General features: G+C 46.0%; 1 protein-coding gene across 1 annotated transcript in view; it reads right to left on the reverse strand.

The window, feature by feature from the left end:
- Positions 1 to 25,472, reverse strand: part of RAB26 (RAB26, member RAS oncogene family) — a 165,418-nt gene that overhangs the window by 18,838 nt on the left and 121,108 nt on the right. The gene's annotated exons all lie outside the window — the stretch shown is intronic.

The following is a 25,472-nucleotide window of genomic DNA, read 5'->3' on the forward strand; positions in this document are numbered from 1 at the left end:
TCCCCCTTAAAGCTTAGGCTAAATCCTTTCCTTGTCATTTAAACCCATTGGCTCAGGTCCAACCCTCTGGACCACCGGAAGACAAATTTGCTCCATCATTTATGGGACAGTCCTTCAAATATTTGTAGATGGCTATCCTAGTGGCTTTTAACTGTTGGTCCTCCAGGCTAAGCATATTCAATACCCCGAACCTTTCCTCATCAGATGTGGTCTCGTAGAACTTCTCTAAACGAGCAATTTATAGCATGCTCGTGATTGACCACTAAGAGAATTTTGCGGGTCCATTATATGACGTTGTCAGCAGCCAGGATGTCTCCTGCACTCTCCCCTGGAATTCATGCATTTGAAAAAACCACAGATAATGTGGTATTATCCGCATAGTACGGAATCTTTCCACCACTAGATGGCAGTCTCTTTAAAACACAATGGGGCCTTTCCAAATCACATGGCTGCGTGTGAATGAGCACATCATGATGGTGGGATTAGTGCGAGGATAAAAGCCACAGTAAAGCACAGGATTCCCCCCCCCCCCGTATGTAGAGAAGCTCGTAGCCCCTCACACCCCTCTCTAGACACTCAGCACAGAGCCTCACAGGTCACTCGGAAGCATTGCATTGCAGGCCATAGGAAAACTCAGTCGCTGGCTCATTCACACATACCAAGTTCACTGCTTGATGCTGCAGTCACCAAGCACTCCAATGTGCATGTATGAACCATGCTTGGTTACACCTGAGTTAAAGCACCAGGCAGGGAGATGTTAAAGCACCCTGAAGAGGTGCTGCTGGTCAGACCAGTGTAGCCAATATGGGGACAGATGGACTAATCGCCTGACTTGGTATAAGGCAGCTTTGTAGGTTCATTCCTGATCTTCTTGCTTTTCTACATGAGGCTGTTAATCCACTGTTTTATTATTTATTATTATTTTTAACATTTCTATACTGCCCCATAGCCAAAGCTCTCTGGACAGCTTACAAGATTAAAAATGTTTTAAAAAATATGCAAAAATTAAAAACATAAAAAACACACAGCAGACAGAATACACAGAGATCTAAAAACAACTTTGAATAATTAGCCAAACCATAAAAACAAACATCCGCGGTTGATTAAAACTCATGACATGCTGCCAAATGCCTGGGAAAAGTGTCCCAAGGACTACTGCAACCTTCTTCTCGCTGGCCTTCCTTCTTCTCACATCAGTTCGTTGGTTTCTGTTCAACTCTCTGCTGCTAAGATCATCTTCTTGGCTCGCCGCTCTGACCATGTTACTCCACTTCTGAAATCTCTTCATTGGCTTCCAATTCACCTCAGAATTCAATATAAACTTCTCCTGTTGACCTACAAAGCTTTTCACTGTCTAGCTCCTTCCTATCTCTCCTCTCTCATCTCACACTATTGCCCCGCTCGTGCTCTTCGCTCCTCTGCTGCCATGTTTCTCGCCTGCCCAAGGGCCTCTACTTCCCTTGCTCGGCTCCGTCCATTTTCTTCTGCTGCCCCTTACGCCTGGAACGCTCTTCCAGAACATTTGCGAACTACAAGTTCAATTGCAGCATTTAAAGCTCAGCTGAAAACTTTTCTTTTTTCTAAAGCTTTTATTTTATTTATTTATTTATTTATTTATTTATTTAGAGTATTTTTATCCCACACCTCAGCCAAAAGGCTCTCGGAGCGGCTTACAATGTATCAATAAAGAAGACAGTCCCTACCCTCAGGCTTACATTCTAAAAAAAGACATGACACACAAGGAAAAGTGGATGGGGAGGGAAGAGGGAGAAAATAAAAAGAAATTAAGGAGACTGCTTAGGCTGGTGGGAAGGCCCTGCTCCGTCCTCTCATCTCCCAATGGAGGGGCAAACCAACAGCTCCTTCTTCCCCACAAGGTGAAGATGTTAGCCCTGTGGGGGGGGGGGGTGTTTCCAACTGAAGCAGGCTCTGATGGTGCCTGCCTGCTCCAGTCTCCCTCGCATCGTCTTCCCCACAGGGTGAAGCTTTTAAAACTTGATTTTGATCTGACTTTTATACTGTTAGTTTTACTCTACCCTGTGCCTGTTTGGTGCATTCTCTTCCCCTTTTTATTGTTTTATTATGATTTTATTAGAATGTAAGCCTATGTGGCAGGGTTTTGCTACTTTATTGTTTTACTCTGTACAGCACCATGTACACTGATGGTGCTATATAAATAAATAAATAAATAAAAATAATAATAATAGAGAAAAGTCTTGACCTGGTGCAGAAAAGATAGCAATGTTGGTGCCAGGCGGGCCTTGTCGGGGAGATCATTCCATAATTGGGGTGGGTGGGATCATTCTATAACTGAGGGACTACTTTCAGTTTTGTTGCAGAACTGAGCTTCGAGCACTACACAGCCCTTTTCCTGCTTTTCTGCTACATAACCTCTAGGTGGCGCTGTGGTACAATGGGATAGCACAAATACACATGTGGGAAAAGTGGTTTCTTTCACTTTCACAATTAAATGTTGCATTTTCCCTGCTCTAAAAAAAAATGTCTGAAACTGCTTGTTACACGCAGAAGCAAAACTTGAGGGTCACAATATTGTCTAAAGAACCCATAAACAACAGTGAGTAAGGAATCATAAGTACATGATAAAAGCCTTGTGTTCTCAGTGTGCGCACAGACACACAAACACTCCTGTTTAAGTCTCCCCATAGCAGAGTTTGAAAGCTGTTACTCAAAGGCAGCCTTCCTCAACCTGGCACCCTCCAGATGAGTCAGACTACATGTTCCATCACCCCCAGTCAGCATGGGCAATGTTCCTGGGTGATGGGAGCTATAGTCCAACTAATCTGGAGGACACCAGGTTAAGGGGGAGTCTGCTGTAAGGTGTACACAGAGGATGTGGAACAGCAGGCGAGGATGCCACAGTGGGTCTGAGGCTCTTTCAAAAGAGAGTAAAGGAGACCACAGCATCAGAAGAGGTTTGGAGGCACAGACTCCTTCCAGTGTCCCAAGGAACGCCTCAAGGCTGGAGTGGTGATTGCCACTTGGTACCTGTGACTTGACTTGGAGTACACAACAGTCAACAAAGGAAAGGCTGCACAGGTGCACAGCTGTAGGGAGAGACCGCGCTGCAGCCAGCAAGAGTGAGGTTTTCCACTTGCTTTGCCCACCCCTATCCCTCCCACCTGGACCCTCAGAAGAAACTGTCCCCTAGAAAGCAGATGCTGAAGGGAAGACCCCCCCCCCACACACACACACTCCTCAAAGAGATTTCTCTCTTAATTTAGAGGAGTTTACAAACTCCTGGCCAGATTTGGTTTTCCTGGATGGCTGTAGTTTAATTGCTGCTCTTTGTCTTTGTTCTAGTTTCTTATAACATGTGTTAATGTTGTTGTTGTTGTTGTTGTTGTTGTTGTTGTTGTTGTATTTTTATTGCATTATAATTGCATGTTTTATTGTTTTTAGCCAGCTTGGGGGCGGCGTACAGGAGGCAGGATAGAAGTCAGAATAAACACACAGACACGGATGTTCCTTTGCCTCCGTAAACAGGAGCTCCCTAGGTGCGGTCTGCACACGACGCGCAGCAGGCAACGGCCGTTTCTGATGTATTCTGGGTACACCGGGCCAAGCACCCCAGGGCCAAGCAATTAGGGTGGAACTTCATTAAATCCCCTTTTCTCACACACAAAACCAGCAGGCAAAGCAGGAGGATGACGTAATACAGCAAGGCTGAGCTGCCACCAAGCGCCGCGTAGCATCTGCTTATTTCTTTAGTTAAATAATGACTTTAATTAGGGGCCATTAGTCACATTTGCAATTTAATTCCTATGGAATGGTCTACAAAATAGGGAGCAATTATTGGTTCCACTGTTGGTTTTCTTCCTCATCCATTCCCTAACTACAGAATATATTTTAAGAAGACAGAGAAATGGAAGCCTGCAGTTGTTAAAATGCTTTCCACCGGTGCACTCCTGGTCACACAGGCCACAGAGACCTTTGTGAAAAGAACGAACGGCTGCACTGGGCATCTCATCATCAGCGACTTGGTTACTGAGTACTGACTGGCCAATGTCAGGCGGAAACCCGACGGTGGCAGCTCTGGCACCTGCCCCTTTCCAGAGTGGTGAGATGTTTCGGTCAGAGTTTACAGCCATTCATTCGGAACTCTGGCTCATGGGGCACAATCCAGCAGAAAGCTGCCCTGTGCAAACCCCACTGAAATTAATGGAAGCGGTGTGAGAATATAATAATTAACAGGTTGGAAGTCTTGCCCAAGTGAGGAGAACAATAAGAAACACAAACTCGCAAGCAGACAATAAAAGAGGCAAAAAATATTTTTGAGGAGTGTAGCACTAGCAATAGTCAGAACACTAAAACAATATTTAAATACACCAGAAGCAGGAAACTCTTTGGAAAGATGGTTGGATTGTTGGAGGTAAGTATGTATTAGGGAGAATGGAGAGTTTGCAGAAAAGCTGAATGGATTCTTTGCAACCATCTTTACTGCAGAAGATGCAAGGCAGATACCTGTGCCTGAACTGATCTTTTCAGGAAGACATTTGAGGAGCTGAAGCAGATAGTGATGGCAAGGGATGAAGTTCTTGACCTTACTGACAAATTGGAAGCAAACCAATTACCAAGTTCAGATGGTATCCACCTGAGATCTCTTAAAGACTTCAAATGTAAAATTGCTGACCAAGATTGGCTTCTGTATTACAGGACTAGAAAGCAGCCTAATATGACACCTTTCTTTTTTAAGAGATCCAAGAAGTGACAGGTTGGTTAGCTTAAAATCTGTTCCAGGTAAATATTGTTAAAGATGAAATTATCAAGTATATAGCAGGACAAGTCCTGGTGAAGAAGCATTAACATAACTTCTGTAAAGGTATGTCCTACAACAAACATGTGGACAGGAGTGATTTTGTAGACTTCCAAGAGGTGTTTGACAAAGTCTCTCACCAAAGACTCCTGAGCAAACTTAGCAGTTGTGGGATAAGAGGAGGAGAGGGCCTCCTATGGACTGGCAACTAGTTAAAGAACAGAAAGCAGAGAGTAGGAATAAATGGACTGTTCTCACAATGGAGGTCTGTATTGGGACGAGTGTTTTTTAATCTGTTCGTAAATGATCTGAAGATGTGGTGGGTAGTGAGGTGGCCAAGTTTGCCAATGACACCAAATTGTTTAGGGTAGTTAAGGCAAAAAGGGATTGCGAAGATTTCTTCAAATTGGGAGAATCGGCCTTAAAATGTCAAATGTGGTTCAATGTAAACAAGTACAAAATGAAGCAACAATTTCACTTTAGAACAAGATGCATGGTCTCTGCGTACCTTGTTCGTTTTGTGGGGACTGCTGCCCACGGAGGTCCAGAGGCAGTCTCTGGTGGGGACAATGCACATCCCACATGGCCACCACCACGAGAGGTTGCTCACCTCGCTCTACCTGAGGGCTCTTAATGACTGTAGCTTAGCAATCAGAGGAAGAACACTCAAAGTTTGATGGGTTTCCCCTTGGGGGCTCTCACCTGCTCATCAGATACCATATCGTAGATTTAGCAGGCAGCATTTGGCACGTGGCAGAGAGGGAGGCATCTCCTCACCCACCACCATGCTGATGGGGTAGCTAATGGGCCATGCCGACTGCACTGGTGTCCTGTACTCAACCTGCAACTGTGGCTGTGATGGAAAGAAAAAGGAATAGCCGCCTGGGTCCGTTACGTGGTGAGCCAGCCTGCACTGCCTGGCCTTGCAGCCCTTTCGGGTGGGCGATAGTCTTGGCTCTGTTCTTCGAGTGCCACCGCCCAGTGCCAGCCGAAGCCCACAGGACTCCCTTTCCCACAGGAAAGAGAAGCGGGGAGGGGAAGACGTCTTCTTGTGTTTCTCGGCAGAGGGTCTCCCAGCCTCTTGGCAGAGCATCGGCTGAAGCTGAAATGCTCCCTGCCTTCCTTTCCCACAGGAAAGTTGTGTGTGGTGGTGGTGGGATCCTTTGCTGTTGTGGGGGAGGGAGCGCTTGCTTTCATTCAACCAGCAGAGAGAGGAACCACAAATCTTGGCCTGGCTAGCGAGTCTGGTCAAAATGGTAGCTGACTAACAGAGGTTAAACTCTACATTCCCTGGCCCAACACCCCCAATCAAATTCACATCCCCTGTGAGGTGACTGCTGTGGCAGGTGCCCAGCAGACAGATGGCGGATCTTTCCCAGCGCCACAGGCGGTTTGGCCACCAAATCCACCTGCCCGTCTTCCCTAACGGGACCATGAGTCTGACGTCGCCTTGGGCTGTTGTGACCGACAGAGTGCCCAACGCAACAGCACATCCTCTCTGGGATCAGCTGCAGTCCCAGAATCATCTCTGCCTGCTCAACGAAAGCATGCCACGCCAAAGAGGATGTGCTGTTGCTTTGGGCACTCTGTCGGCCACAACAGCCAAAAGCGGCATCAGATTCATGGCAGCCTTTAAAGAGAAAGCGTCCGCATGGATAAAGCTCCTCAAGGACTTCTTTCACACACTCTTGAAAGGTCAGGCTGGAATTGTGAGCAGATAACAGGGACCGCTGAGGGGGGAGGCACAGGCCTCAGAAGGACGCTGCTAGAAAGCCAGTTTGTGAAGAGTCAGAGATGCTGGGCGGGCACGAAGTGCAGCTGTTGAGGTGGTCTACCTAGGAGGAGAAGGAGGAGGCCCAAAGGCAGGCAGGTTGGCTGCATCTCAGGGAGGCCAAGAGGATGGACTGTATTTACAGGGTGGTCCAGCAGAGAGAGGCTTGCATGAAGCCTACAGCAGAGGGAGAATCGGAACCCAGGACTCTCAGCTGTAACCACTGGGCTAGTCACCATCCCTTGACCTAATCTACCTCACAAGATTGCTGTGAGGATAAAAGAGGTGAAGTTTCCTATCTGAAAAATGGAAATATTAGTGATGTAATAATAATCCAAAATCCTGACTTGGGCAATTCCTTTATTGGGACCAGCCAAAATTCCATGGAAATGTTCAAGCTTTTGAATTCTCCAGAACTTATTTTTTAACAGGCAGCACCTACCATTGATTAATTCATTCAGAATGCAAATCTCCATTCCAAGACTGGGGGCTTCTCTACATGAGGCTATTATCCTGTGATTGCGATTGGTCACTTGCAGAAGTTTGCAGGTGCTTTACATGACATCGTCAACCTCCAGAGCCTTTCTCATGCTTTCTGACTTTTATCCTGTTTTGTTGTTGTTGTTAAGATTGGGGATAATGAACTATTTAAATATCGTGAATTTAATTTCTCCATATAAAGAGGTAGGTGTGATATAGCAGCAGTTATACCAAAGTGCCATTTAGTGGCTGTATATAGAACTTGGCTCAGCAATACTACAAACGAGAAGGATCTTGGAATTGTTGTAGATCGCAAGCTGAATATGAGCCAACAGTGCGATATGGCTGCAAGAAAAGCAAATGCTATTTTGGGCTGCATTAATAGAAGTATAGCTTCCAAATCACATGAGGTACTGGTTCCTCTCTATTCGGCCCTGGTTAGGCCTCATCTAGAGTATTGCGTCCAGTTCTGGGCTCCACAATTCAAGAAGGACGCAGACAAGCTGGAGCGTGTTCAGAGGAGGGAAACCAGGATGATCAGGGGTCTGGAAACAAAGCCCTATGAGGAGAGACTGAAAGAACTGGGCATGTTTAGCCTGGAGAAGAGAAGATTGAGGGGAGACATCGTAGCACTCTTCAAATACTTAAAAGGTTGTCACACAGAGGAGGGCCAGGATCTCTTCTCAATCCTCCCAGAGTGCAGGACACGGAATAACAGGCTCAAGTTAAAGGAAGCCAGATTCCAGCTGGACATCAGGAAAAACTTCCTGACTGTTAGAGCAGTACGACAATGGAACCAGTTACCTAAGGAGGTTGTGCGCTCTCCCACACTCGAGGCCTTCAAGAGGCAGCTGGACAACCATCTGTCAGGGATGCTTTAGGGTGGATTCCTGCATTGAGCAGGGGGTTGGACTCGATGGCCTTGTAGGCCCCTTCCAACTCTGCTATTCTATGATTCTATGAGAAAGGGGTTAGTGTATGTAAAGGGCCAATCTTAACCCTGCAAAGAATCTAGAAGCAGAAGCCCCAGTAAAGTTGTGGGATAAAACACCTCTGTGTAGAGAAGCCCACAGTCTTTCTAAACTGCAGACTTCATGGCTATAACATCCAGCCAAATTTTGAACTTTTGATTATTTCTCCATCCCCTTCTTTTGGTGCTTCCTAACTTGATGAAGAATTCTGGCGAACTCGAAAGCTTACACATGTTCGTGGAATTTTGGGAGTCCAAATAAAGATATTACCTAACTATAGATTTTTGATTTTTGTTCTCTCTCATGGACCAGCACAGCTATCTTTGTGTGCTTTATTTTTCCTAATAATAATATTTAGAATTTGTAGCACCCATTCCAGGCACCTCACACATCTTATTTTGGCAATCCTTACAAAATCCCTGCAAGGTCAGCCAGTATTATTATCCCCGTATTGGGGGCGGGGATGGGGGTGGGAGGGCTGAGGTGGACATGAAGTGGTTCGTCTGAATTGATCTAATGAGTGAGTGGCTGAGGGGAGATGGAAACCAGGGAAATCCTGGCTCACAGCTTATCCTTTGAGGTATTGTGCAGCACTGCCATGGCTTCTGCCTTGGCGGCTGTGAAGGCAAGACACAATGACTGACCCAAAAGCATTTCCTTCAGATTAACTGGGGGAACCACACAGGCCAAATCAATGTTAAAACAGCCCCAGAATTAGGACCGGGTGGCTCCACCCTAAGAGCTATTCTCTCCTTCAAGACGGCCTCCTCGGACAGCCCTCGTCCACCTCCCGTCCCTGCAGCGAGGCAAACCCTGCAGACCACACGCCTCCTCCTCCCCTGCCCCAGAGCAATGGCCACCCACGGCTGGGCCAGTCCTGCTCCCTCAGCCCCTTTGCAAAGCCAAGGAGGAGCAGCTGAACGAGGCTCCCTCAGTCAAGGGGACCATGTCTAGCAGAGCCGACAGGAAGACCGGCGCCCCGTGAAGATGTGGGACTCGCTTCATCAGCCCCGTTGCTCCCCGAGGCTGAGCACGCAGCCAAGCGGCAGCCAGGTCTCCCTGGAGAGGGAGCGCTCGTTAGGCCCAAGGCAGACAACGCTGCGCCCTCATTAGCCCGTACACAGCCCCGTGCATTGTCATCACTCTCCCTTATTTAAAATATCCCCTATCCTGCCGCTCCTATGTTAATTGCAGCAGCATTTTTTTTAAAAAAAAAGCCACAGAGAACAATGAAGCAGGAGAGGAAACATAACACAGATTAAAAGCGATCAGTGACAACAGGATTCGACAGCCGTTCCAGAAAGATTTGGGCTCCGACTGCTCCTTCCTCCCGAACCCCAGCCGAGGCCTGCTCTGTGGGACGTCCAAGGGGCTGTTCTACAACCCCAGAGCCATGGCGGAGAACACCTGTAGAAGCCAAGCCGGTGGTGGGGGTGGGGGTGGGGTTTTTCAAAAATACCAACACACGTACACTATGTCATATTACATGACGGAATCAATCCTAATTAAATACAACACAAATTAAACTTCTCCAACCTGGGGCCCTCCAGATGTTTTGGATTTCAACCCTCATGAGTCCCAGCATGCATGGCCAATGGTCATGAATGATGGATGCTGTGGTCCAAAAGGTCTGGAGGGTGCCAGGTTGGGGAGGCCTGACCATCTGGCACCTAAGAACATAAAATTAATTACTTATCAATGCTGTAAAACACTGCTTCAAGACTAACCCTACATAGAAGCTGGGGGAGGCATACGTAGCTCTTGCCAATCAACCATTTTATCCTCACAACAATCCTGTGAGGTGGGTAAGGCTGAGAGAGAATAATTGGCCCAAAGTCACCCAGTGAGCCTCATGGCTGAGGCTGGGCTTGAACCTGGCACTCCCAGGTCCAAACACAATACTCTAATCACTACATGGTGCTATTAACCAACTCACTTTCTCTTCAGTATTCAGTAACACAAATATTACTCTTATTCATCTGTAGGTCCCTATTCTAATACGGAGGCAGGGGCAGAATGGCCAGTACAACCGCGTGATATCATTCACCCTTTAACATGTTGGCTACTTTCAGACATCACGATAGTCAACAGTGAGCTAATAATCAATTCAATAGTTGTTTATCTAGGGGTACTCCTTATACAACATGATAATAATTAACTGTGGTGTGGAATAGGATCAGCTTTGAGTTGACTATTAGTCCACGCTGAGTTGACTCAATCATCCCCACCCTATCAGTCCCCCTGCTAGTATCCCATCAAACATTGTTGCCAAAAATCTATCCTGCCACCGCTTTGACCGCTCCTGCCTTGTGACGCTGTGGCTGACAAAATAAATTATGGTAGCCAAGGAAATAACTAATGCTGCCCTCCACACAACATGATAACCAATGGTGGTTCAAATAGCCAACTCTGCACAGCGTTGGTTATTGAGGCCATATAACCAACCGTTGGTTAAAAAAACTCCCTCCACACAACATAATAACCCCTGGTGGGTTAAATAAACAACCGTTGGCTATTTAAAGCACCACTGGTTGTTGTGTTGTCTGAACCCAGTCATAATGAAAGTGTCATGAACCAACACTTGGAGGCTTTCTGCAATGGGGCTTTTATTGTGTGCTTGTGGTTTGCAGTATAGAAATATTGCTAACAACAACAGAAGTAAGCTTAATTAATGCAAGCTAGATAACATACGCTGATGACACGCAGCTCTATCTCCCTGTGACAACTGAATCAGGTGAGGTCCTGGACCAGTGCCTAGACTCAGTAATGGGCTGGATGAGGGCCAATAAACAGACTGAATCCTGGCAAGATGGAAGCCCTGTGGGTGAGTGGTTCCCGAGTCCGGGAGACAGGCTCATTGCCTGTTCTGGATGGGGTTGTACTGCCTCTGAAAGAACAGGTTCGTAGTTTGGGGGTACTCTTAGACCCATTTCTGTCGCTGGAGGCTCAAGTGGCCGCCACGGCTCGGAGTGCCTTTTACCATCTTCGGTTGGTTCGCCAACTACGGCCTCTCCTGGACAGGGATCGCTTGGCCACGGTGCTCCAGACATTGGTAACCTCAAGATTGGATTACTGCAATGTGCTCTATGTGGGGCTGCCCTTGAAGCTGCTCCGGAAGCTGGAGCTAGTGCAGAATACTGCAGCTCGGCTGGAGCTGCCCCTTTCCAGCACGTAACTCCTGTGCTGAGGGAACTGCACTGGCTGCCTATTCGCTACCGGGCCAGGTTTAACAACTTGGGACCAGGATACCTGAGAGAGCGCCTTCTCCCCTACCAACCTGCCCGGTCACTGAGGTCATCCGAGGGCCTGCTCCTGGTGGTTCCACCTAGATCCATACTCTGATTGGAATCCACCAGGGGAAGAGCCTTCAGCGTGGTGGCACCCCTCCTGTGGAATTCCCTGCCTCTGGAGGTCAGGCAGGCGCTAACCTTGCACTCCTTTCGGCGCCTACCGAAAACATCATTATTCCAGGAAGCCTTTCCTTAATGTCCAGCCAGGAGTCACTGTATTTGCTTCTTTTAAAATCTGTTTTAAGTGTTTTATTCTGTTTTTATTTTCATTTTATCTTGTACACCACTCTGCAATTTTTCAATGGGGAGTGGTATATAAATATTCTAAATAAATAATAAATAAATAAACATGATTTTGTTTATACCAGTTCATTGTGCACCTTTGGGGAAAACGATGAGATAAACCCACACATATCGCGGCAAAACCTGAAGAATTTTCCTTTGAAGAGGGCAGAAAGATACACATCAGCATAGCAAGAGGCCCTCTGTGCCAGATATTCCCTGCATGCTGAGCAAGGATCCGCATGGAAAACGTACTCTTGCGTCCTGCCGATCAGCACAGCTCGTTCCTCATCTCCATGACTTGCAGCAATAGAAGAAACTACGGGAATGAAGAAGTATATGCAAATGTTTTTAATTTGCATGGCTATAAGGCCCCTCCCAAGTTGGTAAATACCAGGGCAGCATAAGTTCCGGGGCCATTTCCTAGCCAACACTTTGACCTCCCGTTTGCATTTCCATATTGGGCGAAAATGTATTCTTAAAAAAAGAGCAATGTTTACCAAAATGTACATTCAGTTTAAATGCAGCTTTCTTTGTTTTCTCTGTCGCATTAACAGCATGCAGGTGCAGCACAATGTAGGCTAAAAGGTAAAAGCCATCGTCCTCAGCAGCCCTTGGTGGAAATACCCAGACTCTCAACACCGCCAGGAGTGAAATGAAAGTGTCAGAATAGCTCCAAAGTTGTGAGATAAAAAGGTGGCATTTCTCAAAGAGGGGAATGTTTTGGCCACTTTATCCAGGGAAATGCTTATAGAATCATAGAATAGCAGAGCTGGAAGGGGCCTACAAGGCCATCGAGTCCAACCCCCTGCTCATTGCAGGAATCCACCCCAAAGCATCCCTGACAGATGGTTGTCCAGCTGCCTCTTGAAGGCCTCTAGTGTGGGAGAGCCCACAACCTCCCTAGGTAACTGGTTCCATTGTCGTACTGCTCTAACAGTCAGGAAGTTTTTCCTGATGTCCAGCCGGAATCTGGCTTCCTGTAACTTGAGCCCGTTATTCCGCGTCCTGCACTCTAAGAGGATCGAGAAGAGATCCTGGCCCTCCTCTGTGTGACAACCTTTTAAGTACTTGAAAAGTGCTTTCTAACTTGCAAAGCTATATGTCCAGGCACATAATCCAGGCATGCTGTGGGATGTGTCAGACACATTCCTGTAGCTGATTAATAACCCCCCCCCCCTTCAGAATCAGTAGTCTCCAAATCTTCCCTGTTAGCTCTCCAGGTTTATCATGATGATGAGGATATGAAAAACAAACAAAAAGACAGTGTAATTCCCAGAACTGGCATAGTTCCAGTAGAGATATAATGCTTTATCACAAGGTGTGTTTTTTTGCCTTAATCCTTAAGATCCCAGGAATGCAGTGAAGCTATTAAGACCTGCTTTTCCATCTTACTTGCTTATTGATTTTACAACCTGCCTTTCTACCACAAAATATGCTGAAGGTGGCTAGCAACAATAAAAGCCCAAATTTAAGATGAAATATAATTAAAATAATAATAAAACAAATACATTAAGAGTACAACAATAAAAGAATCCAACCCAACCCAACAGCCAAGCTTACGTGTGCTTCAATAAAAACAGCCTTGCCTGCTGGCAGAAGGAAAGCAGAGAGGCGGCAGAGCAGCCACCCTACCCTACCCTACCCCAAGCAGAAATCCCAAAGCCTCGGAGCAGCCACCAAGAAGGCCTCTCTTGCATCCCCAGCAAGCATGCCTCTGATGGTAGATGGACTGGGAAAAAGATGTTCCCCATAGATTTTAAAACCTGGGTAGGCTCGTATGGGAGAAGTTGCTCTTTCAGGCAGCCTTCTTGTAAGCAGAGAGGCAGGGAAGTGACCATAGCTTGGTGAAGACACATTCACCTTGGTAATGGAACTGACACGAAATTGACACTCGGATATAACATGCAATCCACAGAACTCTGAACAACGCCCCCTGCGCTGCCTCCCCCAGCCCCAATCAACTACAGCTCCTCTACACTCTACTTGGCTTATTTTGAGTCATGTTCATGCATTTCATCTGCTCTGGGCTCTCAAATACTAGCAAAATCAGGCTCAGCAAAAAGGTGCCAAGAGGCTTAAAAATAGCAATAGGAAACCGTTAGAAAGAAGCAGAACTCAGAGACTTCATTAGCATCTGAACCTGCCAGCAGTTGATCCAGCTGATTTAGAAGCAGGAGAGAGATAAATTAGAGGTTGTTAAAGGAGGTCACAGCCTCATCTCTTTAACTGGCCACAGCAATTTACCAGGTGGCTCGTCCCCCAGCCTGTGTGGCAATACATTTGTGGTTTGCATTCATCTATCATCTGCTTTTTTGCCCACAGAAAAGTAAGATAGGGTAATATAGGACAGGTTAATATGCTTTGAATCACTAACACCTTGGTTTTAAAAAGATGAAAGGGTTTTTTTGTGGTGGTGGGAAGATAACTCTCAATGGAAAAACAATATCAAAAAGTGAATAGTTTAGGGCCAAACTAGACATAATTGCATTCAACATTCACTTTTTTAAATGGAAGCAGGACTGTAATACAGGTAGGCAGGGAGGGCAATGGGACCTTTCTCCCCCTGCTGCAACCCTAATGGAAATCCTCCCCCCCCCCCAAAAAAAATAACCCCTCCACCTGCTATTTGTATTGAGATGAAAACTCTCTTTGGTGCTAATGGGAGTTTTCTGTGCAATGCATGCAGCAATGTCAGGTTGATCTCCCGCCCTCTCACACCACCACAGTCCCCATCATGCACAAGCCCCTCCCTCTGCAGCAGCTGTCCCCATTTTATTAAGTGTGCTACATTCATAGAATGTTCCTCTAGTTTACCCTCATTCTCCTTTATAGCTTCCTTTTCTAAGTATTTGCTGAGTGAACTACCTTGCTCTATGCAAGGTCAGGCCCTGTAATTGGCAGGCAGTATGAAAACGACCCAACGTTGTTCTTTAAGTACTTAGCGCTTGGCCCTCTACCTATGCTTGGTCAACAGAACAGCACCTTCTGTCAGGCACCAGCTTCCAAACTGAGTCCACAGCTCCAGCACCCAGCCTCAGAGATTTGGGGTTGGGGAATAACCCCTAGGCCTGGGTCTAACCTATGTTAGCAGGAATCACCCTGGCAAACGATAGCTTGAGCTCCAGTTCCCACAATTGTCAAGCACGTGCTGTTTGCTTCATTTCTCGACATGTACAGCTTGGGTGTTTACTCTATCTAGATGGACTGAACGTTGTTTTGATCAACAGGACTCTCACTACCGTTCTATGATCTGGCAAGAGTCTTATAGAAATACCTGGCTGAAGACTGTGCACTGTAAAATTATGGAAATGCGTATTTCTCCATTTGAACTTTTTCCTTCAGGCAAGGAAAAGGCAAAAGAAGTTCTTTTGTTAAGACTGCATGATAGTGAAAGGCAAAATTCAATGTCCCTGGCAGCTAAATTCTGTTCTCCTAATTTTGGCATCCAGTTCCCAATTGAGAGCAAAGGGGCTAACTATCTAAAACTGTTCATGCTTCTATGCCTCCGGTTGCATTTATCCTGGCCCAGATGGATGCTTTACCATCTGCCATGCTAGAGAGGAGATGCAATAAGGATCCTTCATTGCAACCTTGCTGTCCCTGCGGTTCAGGGGATTTAGAGACTGTAATGTATGTTTTATTTTATTGCAATTTCTATCAGGATATATTAGGAGAGAATTTATTGTGCCTTTATTATCTAAGTTTCCTGGTAGAGACAATCTGTTTTATGTATCTTACTGTTTAGCCAACACCATCTCTGTAGTTACTGGAAAAGTTGCTAAAAAAAAAAATCTGCTGCAATTAAATTGAGAACTTAAGATGCCCTGTTTTTTATTTGCTCAACATGGACGGTACACTGTTCTGTATGTCTTTCTATGTATATATTGTTGCTCTGTATGCTTTTGCAAATGTATGTTGTATATCTTGCTTTTTTCAATCTGGTCATGGACTGCAATAAAGAGATCTGGAATTTGCTTCAGTTTCCTTCCTGTGGCTGGCTGATTCAGTGTACATGAGGCCCCGTGTTTTTTGCTCTCCACCAAAAGCCTACTTATTTTTAGGGTGCTTTCACACGTGGCTTTTATTGGGCTATTGCCCTGCCTCGTTCATGGAATTTTTATGGGGTCTAGACAACCTTGTCATCCACGCTTAATCCTCCCGTATTCCCCCACTACTTCTTCCATCGTTTCTTTCACATCAGAATCAACAGCACCCTCCATGCTTCAAGGAAAAGAAGACGGAGTAGCAGCATGGAGCCTTTTGATGGTGAAAAGAAGACAGAGTAGCGGCATGGAGCCTTCTGATGGTGAAAAGAAGACGGAGTAGCGGCATGGAGCCTTTTGATGGTGAAAAGAAGACGGAGTAGCGGCATGGAGCCTTCTGATGGTGAAAAGAAGACGGAGTAGCGGCATGGAGCCTTCTGATGGTGAGTGTGAGGACCTCTCTGTCTGGTGACCCCCGTGTTTGCAGCTGTGTGGAAAAGAGAGGGCCGGACGCAACAGCAGCCCTACAGCTGATAAGTAGCACGAGGGCTCTGGCTTAGCTTGGCCAGGCCAGGCATTAACACTGCCATGCTCAAGATTTGGATGGCTTTAAAATGGGGTTGGATAAATTCCTGGAGAAGGTAAGCCTGTGTGCACCAGTTGCTGCTGGGGAACATGGGCAGGCGGGAGGGTGCTGTTGCTCTTTTGTCCTGCTTGTGGGTCCCTGGTCGACAGCTGGTTGGACGCTGTGTGAGCAGAATACTGAACTAGATGGACCCTTGGGTCTGATCCAGCAGGGCTCCTTTTACGTTCTTAAGATTTCTTACTCAGATGCTGAGATGGGGTACAGGGATCCCTGGGATATTGCTGATTCCAAACCTGCTCCCCTTCCAGTAAGAACAAACAAAAGAAAGTGCTACTTGATACAACATAGAATTAACATCCGGAATCTGCTACCATAAGGCGAGGCAGTGGATAATAACTTAGGCGGCTTTAAAAACAAGCCATGGAGGATAGGTCTGTATTTGGCCATTTCCCACTGTAGGTCAATGGAACTTCCATTTCCCAGGGCAATTTGCCTCTGAATAGCAGACTCCAGGGTCAGGACACAGGGGAAGCCCAGCCTCACCATCATGCCATGTTTGTGAACTTTCCAGAGGCACCTGGATGATGTCTGATAGGATGATGGACAGATATGTGTGATTTGTCAAGACAATTTGTGTTCCTCAGTAGGATTCATGGCTACACGTATGAGCTGCCTTTAACAACATTTGGATGCAAGAGAATATTTTCATCTGGCAAACCCCACTGCAAAGTGCATCACTGATTTGCCGATCCTTCCCAAGCCACGCCAGGAGCGCAGATGGACACTCACGAAAAGACTGTTTATCACAAATTAGAATTGCATATAAAATGTGCTGGGCTCCAAGGCCCTTCCTGCCCGTAAAATGTGGATGCAGGAGGGGGAGATGTTGAAAAGCACACAAAAAGTAGGAAGGAGCCTCACAAGGAAACGAAGGCGCCTGCAGCGCTGTTTGCCCCCTCAGCAGTGGGGCACTTAGGGAGCAACAGAACACACCTTGCCTTGAGCTTCCCCTCTCTCTTTTGCCAGAACCAGTGGACAGGTGCCAGTTAATTACACGACAGGAACATTCCCGTTTGGATTGTCACTTGGCTGAAGAATTAACCATGGCAGCCTTTGAAAGATCACTGTCAGATGGGGGTAGGAACTAATTTGCCCCCCCCCCCCGCCCCTTATCCATGGGGTAGGCGGCAAATGACAATTCACCATCTTAGTTTAGTTTAGAATAAAGATGACAGGGTTGGCTTTTCTGTGTGAGACTGTTAATCCGCGGTATCTACTTTTGGTTTTGTCGCAGAATTGAGATATCAGCACTACACTTGGAGCATTTCCTTTCCTGCTTTTCCACTATATAACCTCTAGGCGGTACTTGGTGTAGAAGAATAGTGCAAATACACAGGTGGAAAAAGTTTTCTTTCACTTTTATGGAACAATACCCTTACGCCTGGAACGCTCTTCCAGAACATTTGAGAACTACAAGTTCAATCGCAGCTTTTAAAGCTCAGCTAAAAACCTTTCTTTTTCCTAAAGCTTTTAAAACCTGATTTTGCTCTGACTTTATACTGTTAGTTTTACCCTACCCTGTGCCTGTTTGGTGCATTCTCTTCCCCTCCTTATTGTTTTATTATGATTTTATTAGAATGTAAGCCTATGCGGCAGGGTCTTGCTATTTACTGTTTTACTCTGTACAGCACCATGTACATTGATGGTGCTATATAAATAATAATAATAATATTTTCTGAGTTTTTCTACATGGGACATTTGTTATGCACTTGCCATTTCCTATTCACAGTTATTTACAAGTTCTTTAGATCCTTAAGTTTCACTTCTGTTTGTAAACAGCACTTTCTGTGAGCTTTTTGGTTTTTTTAGAGCAGGCAAAATGGGTCATTATTTCTGATGGTGAAAGAAAGAGCGATTTCCTCATGTGTCTGTGCTATTCCACTATACCACAGTGCCAGCTAGAGGTTATATAACAGAGAAGCAGGAAAGGAAACGCTCCATGTAGTTCTTGGATCTCAAAGCAGATGCAACAGATTAACAGTCCTGTGTAGACAAACCTTTCCTGCTTTAAAAAACCCCCAAAACAGTCCCAAAGTGCTCTTTACAAACAGAAGAGAAACTGGATGGTCCTGTTGTCATCTAAAGAACCGTACACAACCCTGAGTAAGGAAATGACAAGCACACAATAAAGGCCTTGTGTAGAAAATTCAGTGCCAACCCCCCCACCCCGGAAATGGTGCCAGGGGACGTTTTCAGCACAATTAGCTCAATTATTGCTTGAAGTCTGCAGAGGCTGATAAACATGCAAATGCCACCTCTGCTTGGCTGGACAAGGCAAGCAAACATGTGCTTAAATTCAGAATTAATTCCTTGGGACTTCAAAAGAAGAAGAAGAAGAAGAAGAAGAAGAAGAAGAAGAAGAAGAAGAAGAAGAAGAAGAAGAAGAAGAAGAAGAAATTCAATAGTCAGCTGGACTCTGACATTTTTAAAAGGATTTACTGATCAAAGTAAGGCAAGGAGGAGCCCTTCTCTTCTTCTTCTTCTCAGCTTTTGAGGGGGAAAATGCTCCCTGCATACTCCAGTTGTAGTTTGGTGCTATCAATAAAAGAAAACTCTACTGAAGGGGGCAGAGATAAGTGTATTCATTAATAAAACAGCCCAATGCATTTAAAGCCATAAACAGTCTTTAGTCAGTGACATTATATTTCTCTTAGGGTGAAGGTAGAGGAGGCATTTAAACAGAAATCGCAGTAGCTTCTTCACCACAGTCTGAGCAAACTGCACGTCAGCCAAACATACCAGCAACTTACTCAATGCTTCAGCCACCCACCTTGCTCCTCCCTCTGTTCCTGGGAGTGTCCAACCTTTTTTTAAAAGTGCGACATGTACATTTGTTCACCTGGACATGCATCCTTACTTTAACTAAAAACAAACAGAAAATACTACAAAAACACTTGCAAAACTGGTTTGGGATATTATGTGTGTGCGTGGTCTTCATGACATCACGGGTGTTAGCCAATCACTGCCATCTATAGCTGACCTTTGCCGCAAACTCACAGAACTGCCCTCACCCCAAGAGTTCATCCCCCAAGAGGAAAATCTATGTTTGCAATGAATGCAATGAGTTTGTTTCCAAATTGGGAGCCCCGTTTTGCAAAATTGAATCCCTCTTCACCGTTAGACCAAGATTCAAAGAAGAGTGCCATACAGCGCTACCTCCATGTGTACTCTTGTCTCTGCAATCTACTAAAATTCTTGCATTGAATTTGTTTCAGGAGTTTCCGTCTTGTTCTGCCTGAAACAGAACCGAAGCTTTCCATGAGCTCCTTCAGACGGGGTGGGGGTGGGGATTACATTCCCTTACCGTGCCTCTGCTTCCTGCATCTCTTCCCTTCTGCAACAAGCTGTAATTACACGAAGAAGAGAGCAGCAACCACTTGGCTTGTGCAGCCTCAATGCAGTTAAATGGGACAGTGCCCTCTAGTGGCCATTTTATAGCACAACTTCTCCTACACCCAGCAGGAAATATCGATAAATACCGACCTTTTTTCAGAAGTGTTGGTTTTTCGGAGCTGCTTTTTTTTAAAATTGCTAAAACTGGGAAATAGAGCAGGAGATGCACAGGAGGATCACTGCGTTATCAAAATCAGCCACGAACATCTGTGAGTGGCCACTCACGAGCGTGCTATAAAACGCTTGTTTACAGAAGCTCCATGACAATGCCAGGCACGAGCCAACTAACAGCCTACCCAGGATCATTTCAATAAAGACCATTAACCTCCACCACCACCACCCAGCAAGAAGGCTTTTCATGTCATTCTTCAGCTGTAGGCAGAGCAGGCAAGAAACTACAAACCAAGTGAGAAAGGAGATGTGTGTGAGTTTATGGGGGCAGAATTTCAATTCTGAAACAGGAAAAAACCCATGTAAATCAGCAGATGTCTAATTCTTTATTTGTATTTGAACAGGGAGAGAATGCTGTAATTATTAGTCTCTTTGACAAACATCTAGCATTATATTAATAAACAGAGACGCCACATGGTGCCAGAGAAGCTGCTTAATGAAATGCCAGCAGAAGATCAGCTGTGTGGTGCCAGGCAGCAAGCTGAAGAGCTGGTGCTTGGAAGAGGGCAGCAGCCACCCTCCCCCCAAACAGGAGGAAGACGATGAAGAAGGCTGCCAAAGAAAACAGGGCTGGTGATCTGAACTGTTGTTCTCCAAGCATCTACTGGGAAACTCCTGCTTTTGAGAGGTGGCACAGACAGGCTCCAAAGCAGGAAGGCCTTAACTTCGGAAGAAGCCAAGGCGGTCACACATGAAACCTTAACTGTGCCAAGCCAAACCATCATTTTCAGGGGGTTGCACTGGCATCATCAAAACTTGGGACCAGGATACCTGAGAGAGCGCCTTCTCCCCTACCAACCTGCCCGGTCACTGAGGTCATCCGAGGGCCTGCTCCTGGTGGTCCCACATAGATCCATCCTCTGATTGGAGTCCACCAGGGGAAGAGCCTTCAGCATGGTGGCGCCCCTCCTGTGGAATTCCCTACCTCTGGAGGTCAGGCAGGCGCCAACCTTGCACTCCTTTCAGCGCCTCCTGAAAACATCATTATTCCAGGAAGCCTTTCCTTAATGTCCAGCCAGAAGTCACAGTATTTGCTTCTTTTAAAATCTGTTTTAAGTGTTTTCTTCTGTTTTTATTTTCATTTTATCTTGTACACTGCTCCGAAATTTTCATGGGGAGCAGTATATAAATATTGCAAATAAATAAATAAATAAATAAATAAATAAAACCTGCCTGAGCCATGTGAGGAATCAGTCACCCAAAGAGCTTTCCAAAGAGAGCTACATCTTCCCAGGTGGTTTCACTGAAGATTGAGGGGAGACATGATAGCACTCTTCAAATACTTCAAAGGTTGTCACACAGAGGAGGGCCAGGATCTCTTCTCGATCCTCCCAGAGTACAGGACACGGAATAACGGGCTCAAGTTAAAGGAAGCCAGATTCCAGCTGGACATCAGGAAAAACTTCCTGACTGTTAGAGCAGTGACCTAGGGAGCTTGTGGGCTCTCCCACACTCGAGGCCTTCAAGAGGCAACTGGACAACCATCTGTCAGGGATGCTTTAGGGTGGATTCCTGCATTGAGCAGGGGGTTGGACTCGATGGCCTTGTAGGCCCCTTCCAACTCTGCTATTCTATGATATGATGATTGGGTGCCAGGATCTTTGGGTCTGTGGAGCAAATGCACAACAGAGCAGAGACCAGCTGGCGTGTGCTGGAACGAAGAGCCACTGCATGGGATTCACCACAGACAGTGTTCATGGCTTGTATCACAGTAGCGTGCAGTCCAAGCAGATACAACAGGAAGTAAACTGCTGGATTAATTCCAGTCTTGGCTGTTTTCTCATGAGTCAGGTGAGCAGTCTGCCTTTAAAAACAACAACACACCACTACCAGAAACACTTCTTATCATACTTGCAAAACAGTTCGGGGGGGGGGGAGGGCTGGTGACATCACGGGTGCCAAGCAATAGTCACCTTCTACAGCAACATCTGGCCCTGGGGACACCGAAGACTTTAGAGAGCAACAAAACTCCCTCTTGCAACAGTTAGTTCAAGGACATTCCGCAAACCCAAATAGCGTCAGTGGATCTCCGCTGAATCCTTCCATTGTGCAAGTGGTTGCCCATTCATGCGCAATGCATTGTACAATGGGTTGTACAACATGTTACCCAAGCATTATGCACAACTGCTTGCACAACCATGGTTGCGCCAACACAACTTTAGTTGGATTCTTGCGCATAGTTCAGAACCTTGTTTCCACTAGCTCAACATCGTTTGGGCTAACAGAATGACACCATTGGAGACTGTCCTGTGTCTCCTGCTTACATATCAAACTATCTAGTAAATCACACGTCTGGGTGTTTTAATGGGGATTAACCACATGTCCAATGCCATCCAAACTTAAAGAATATCATGAATCTTATTTCCCTGAACTAGGGGTACTCCACTTCTATTTCTTGCGTTAGTTATTTCTCTGGCTTGCTTGCTTTAGTTGTGAAGTCAGTTTGCTGTTCAACAGAGTGATCCAAGGCACCCATTCCAAACTCATAACTTTGATCAACTTTCCAACTGGAACTGGCCACCCGGGGAGAAAAGAGAAGGCCACGCCCAGGAAGGCCGCTTGGATGGTGTTCCTGCTGCAGTCCCGCACTTCATCAGGGGAAGGAAGGATGCTAAACCAGTGAGGCCTGGGCTGACTTCGCCACGGAAACACTCTCGGTCCAAGTCAAAAAGGGACCAGACTCATGAGACGGTACGAAATGTCACTGGCTAACTAATTCACTTCCAACTAAACTAATGACATTATTACCACCCAGAAGCTCACCTCTCCCCAATCATTCACTGAAGACAAAGGATGCCGATTCAAGCCCCAGAGGGGAACGTTGCCTTTCGAGAGATGCCATTTCCCCATCCGAATTCAATATCCTGGCCTTTTAGCTTGCTACTGCAGTTATAATTGGTATCCTCGTAAGCTCCTTAAGTCTGTTGAGCTACCTAAGTCTGCATCCTGCGGGTTTCCTCCTGCCTCAAGGCTGGCTGTTATTTGTAAAACATTTGAACGTATATTTCTTTTTATTACATAAATTAATATACCACGTTCCAGTGAGCTATCATTGGCAGTTTACAGAAATGATAAAAACACAGTAAAATACTCACTGCTTACCTATAGCCATACGGGCTGTCTCATTTTTCTTACATAAATGTATGTAAGTATAAATGTATATATGACTGAATCAAACCCCTGTCAGCCCAGGACTGTCTCCAAGGATTCAGTCCCATTGAGCTGGAGCAGTGGTTCCCAATTAAGGGGTCCGCGGACCCCCACCCAGGGGGTCCGTGGCACCATTCACATACTCACCATTCATTTCTGGAGTCCACTGACAATGAATTCCTACCAGAAGTAAAATATAACATCACTGAGCACCTGAGACTAGCTTCAGAGATTACTTCCCTGCACCTAATCCTGAAAACTCACGGATAAGGAATCCTTTTGAATGTGGTGATGTACAACTAACAACTCTATCTGTGGAAGAGCAAGATGCACTTATTGGTGTGCCTTGTGATGGTTCATTGAAATCATTTTTCAAAGAATATAGACTGGACCAATTCTGGGTGAAGGTCTTTCCTGATTATAAGAAGTTAGGTGAAAAAGCTTTGAAACATCTAGTCCCCTTTTGTTCCACATATCTTTGTGAACAAACATTTTCGACATTTTGTTATATGAAGAACAAGCATAGAAATCGGCTCAATGTTGATCCAGATTTGAGATTAAAAGTAGGAAATACTGAACCGGATGTGGAAGGGATTGTTCGGGACAAAAAGAGGCAGGATTTCTCCCATCACATTTAGGTTTAGTAGCTGCTAGACATGTCGTATTTTGTTCAGTTGTGAACTAGATGTTAGTAAAATTAAATTCATCTTTATATTCATAACTAAATCATTGTCATTTTTGTGTGGTAATGTCACAAATATCACAAATTGTATGGTCTGTTTTTTAGTTTACCTAAAATCCTTTGCTTATTAGGGGCTACCTCTTATTTTCTCCAAAAAATTGCTTCACACAGGTAACTACCATAGAGATAACAATTTTTTCAAAAGTAAGGGGGTCCATGGCTTGGCATTTGAAAAACAAGGAGTACTTAGCTAATTGGGAACCACTGAGCTGAAGAGTTGAAGCTGGGATGGGGCCCCCTCTGCCAACACGTGCGCTTCTGCATGTTCTCTTGTGCCTGCAAAACTGGGTCACAGCTTTCATATGATGCTCCACTTTCCTAACATGCAAGCCCAAACTGTGTATCAGGATAAATAGCATCAGAGGTTTTTGGAGCCACAGAAGCTGAGGTAACAGCCAGGTTTCCAGGCGCAAGAAATAATGCAGCGTACCTCCAAGGTGTCTGTTTTACACGAGAGCAGGTGGACGGAGGAGGGAAGCCAGGAGCATGAGGGGATGCCTCTTTCTTATTCATCCCACCTGCTTCATTGGCCAAATCCCTTAGAAAAAAGGAGCACAGTCACTCTGCCCAGCAATGCCACATACTGCAACTGGAAGTAATTTCAAGAGAACTTACCAAGGAAGTGCATCACGCTCAGAAATCAGCCACCAGCATCAGGTATGGGAAAACACTGCAAATACCTCTGTGGCAGCAAGGTGATTTTAAGGACTAGAAAGCAACAACTTGTTTATGGGGGCACCATGAGCCATCTGGGAGGTCTGCCTGGAGCATCTGTTAGTCTCTCTGTCTCTGTCTCTCTCTCTCTCTCACACACACACACAGTCGTTCGGGGAGAGGTGGGCAGCATTCGGCCCCATGTCCTTGAATGCAGCCCCTGTCGCCCCGATACTGCTCCTATATTGCTGAAATTTGGTGATGCGGAGGCAAAAACCCAGCAGGTTCTCACCACAATTAAGCAGCAAACCACTGTTTTCAAGCTAAATGTAGCCCTTTTGAGTCTCTCCAATGGTTTACCACACAGCAGACTTCTGATTCTTTTAGGTGATAGGACAGCTGGGGAGTCCAGGGGCTGGAAATTGCCCTGCCACCCCAGAGTGCCCAAAGTTGTCCATTTCTGTTTTAGGGCAACCTTCCCCAACCTGGTGTTCTCCAGATGTTTTGGACTATACATCCCTAGAAGCATGACTGGGGATAATGGCGACTGTAGTCAAACGCAATCTGGAGAACACCAGGTTGGGGGAAGGCTGCTTTAGGGTGTTCATTTGGACGATGTTGAGGGTGCAAGAGAAGAGACAGGGGAGCCCTCTCCTGGAATGGAACGCTCTCCAGACTTCCCTAAGAATGGCCATGCAAGAACAAGGCGGGGCCCACCCTCTGCAGCCTGTCCGCGTCTGTGTCTGATACAGGGGCCCAATTCCCTGTTGCGCTCCCATTTTTAGGCCTACAACCTGTTCCACAACAGGGACTGGGACCATCCATCTTAGTCAACTAACCCACTGAAAGGGAAGACAGCAAAGATGTTCCCAAAGCCTACATCAGCACCAAGGCTGCAAAAAAACGAAGGAACCAGCCACCTTGGGTGGAGGGAGAGATGGCAACTCAGATGCACCATGACAGGAAGAGAGACCTTGGTTTTGATGTTGGGGTTCCCCTTCCTCACACTGTATTCCAGGTGGTGCTTAACTGAGAGGTGCTGGATGGCCCAAGCCTGTCCTGGGGCAGCTGGCCATAGCTGATGCTTGCAATTTGGGTATCTATGGTAAAAAGAGGAGAGGATGGAAACCCATCCCGGGGACCGGGGAGGACAAGGGTCAAC

The sequence above is a fragment of the Elgaria multicarinata genome, chromosome 17, assembly GCF_023053635.1.
Source record: "Elgaria multicarinata webbii isolate HBS135686 ecotype San Diego chromosome 17, rElgMul1.1.pri, whole genome shotgun sequence".
Taxonomy (NCBI): Eukaryota; Metazoa; Chordata; class Lepidosauria; order Squamata; family Anguidae; genus Elgaria; species Elgaria multicarinata.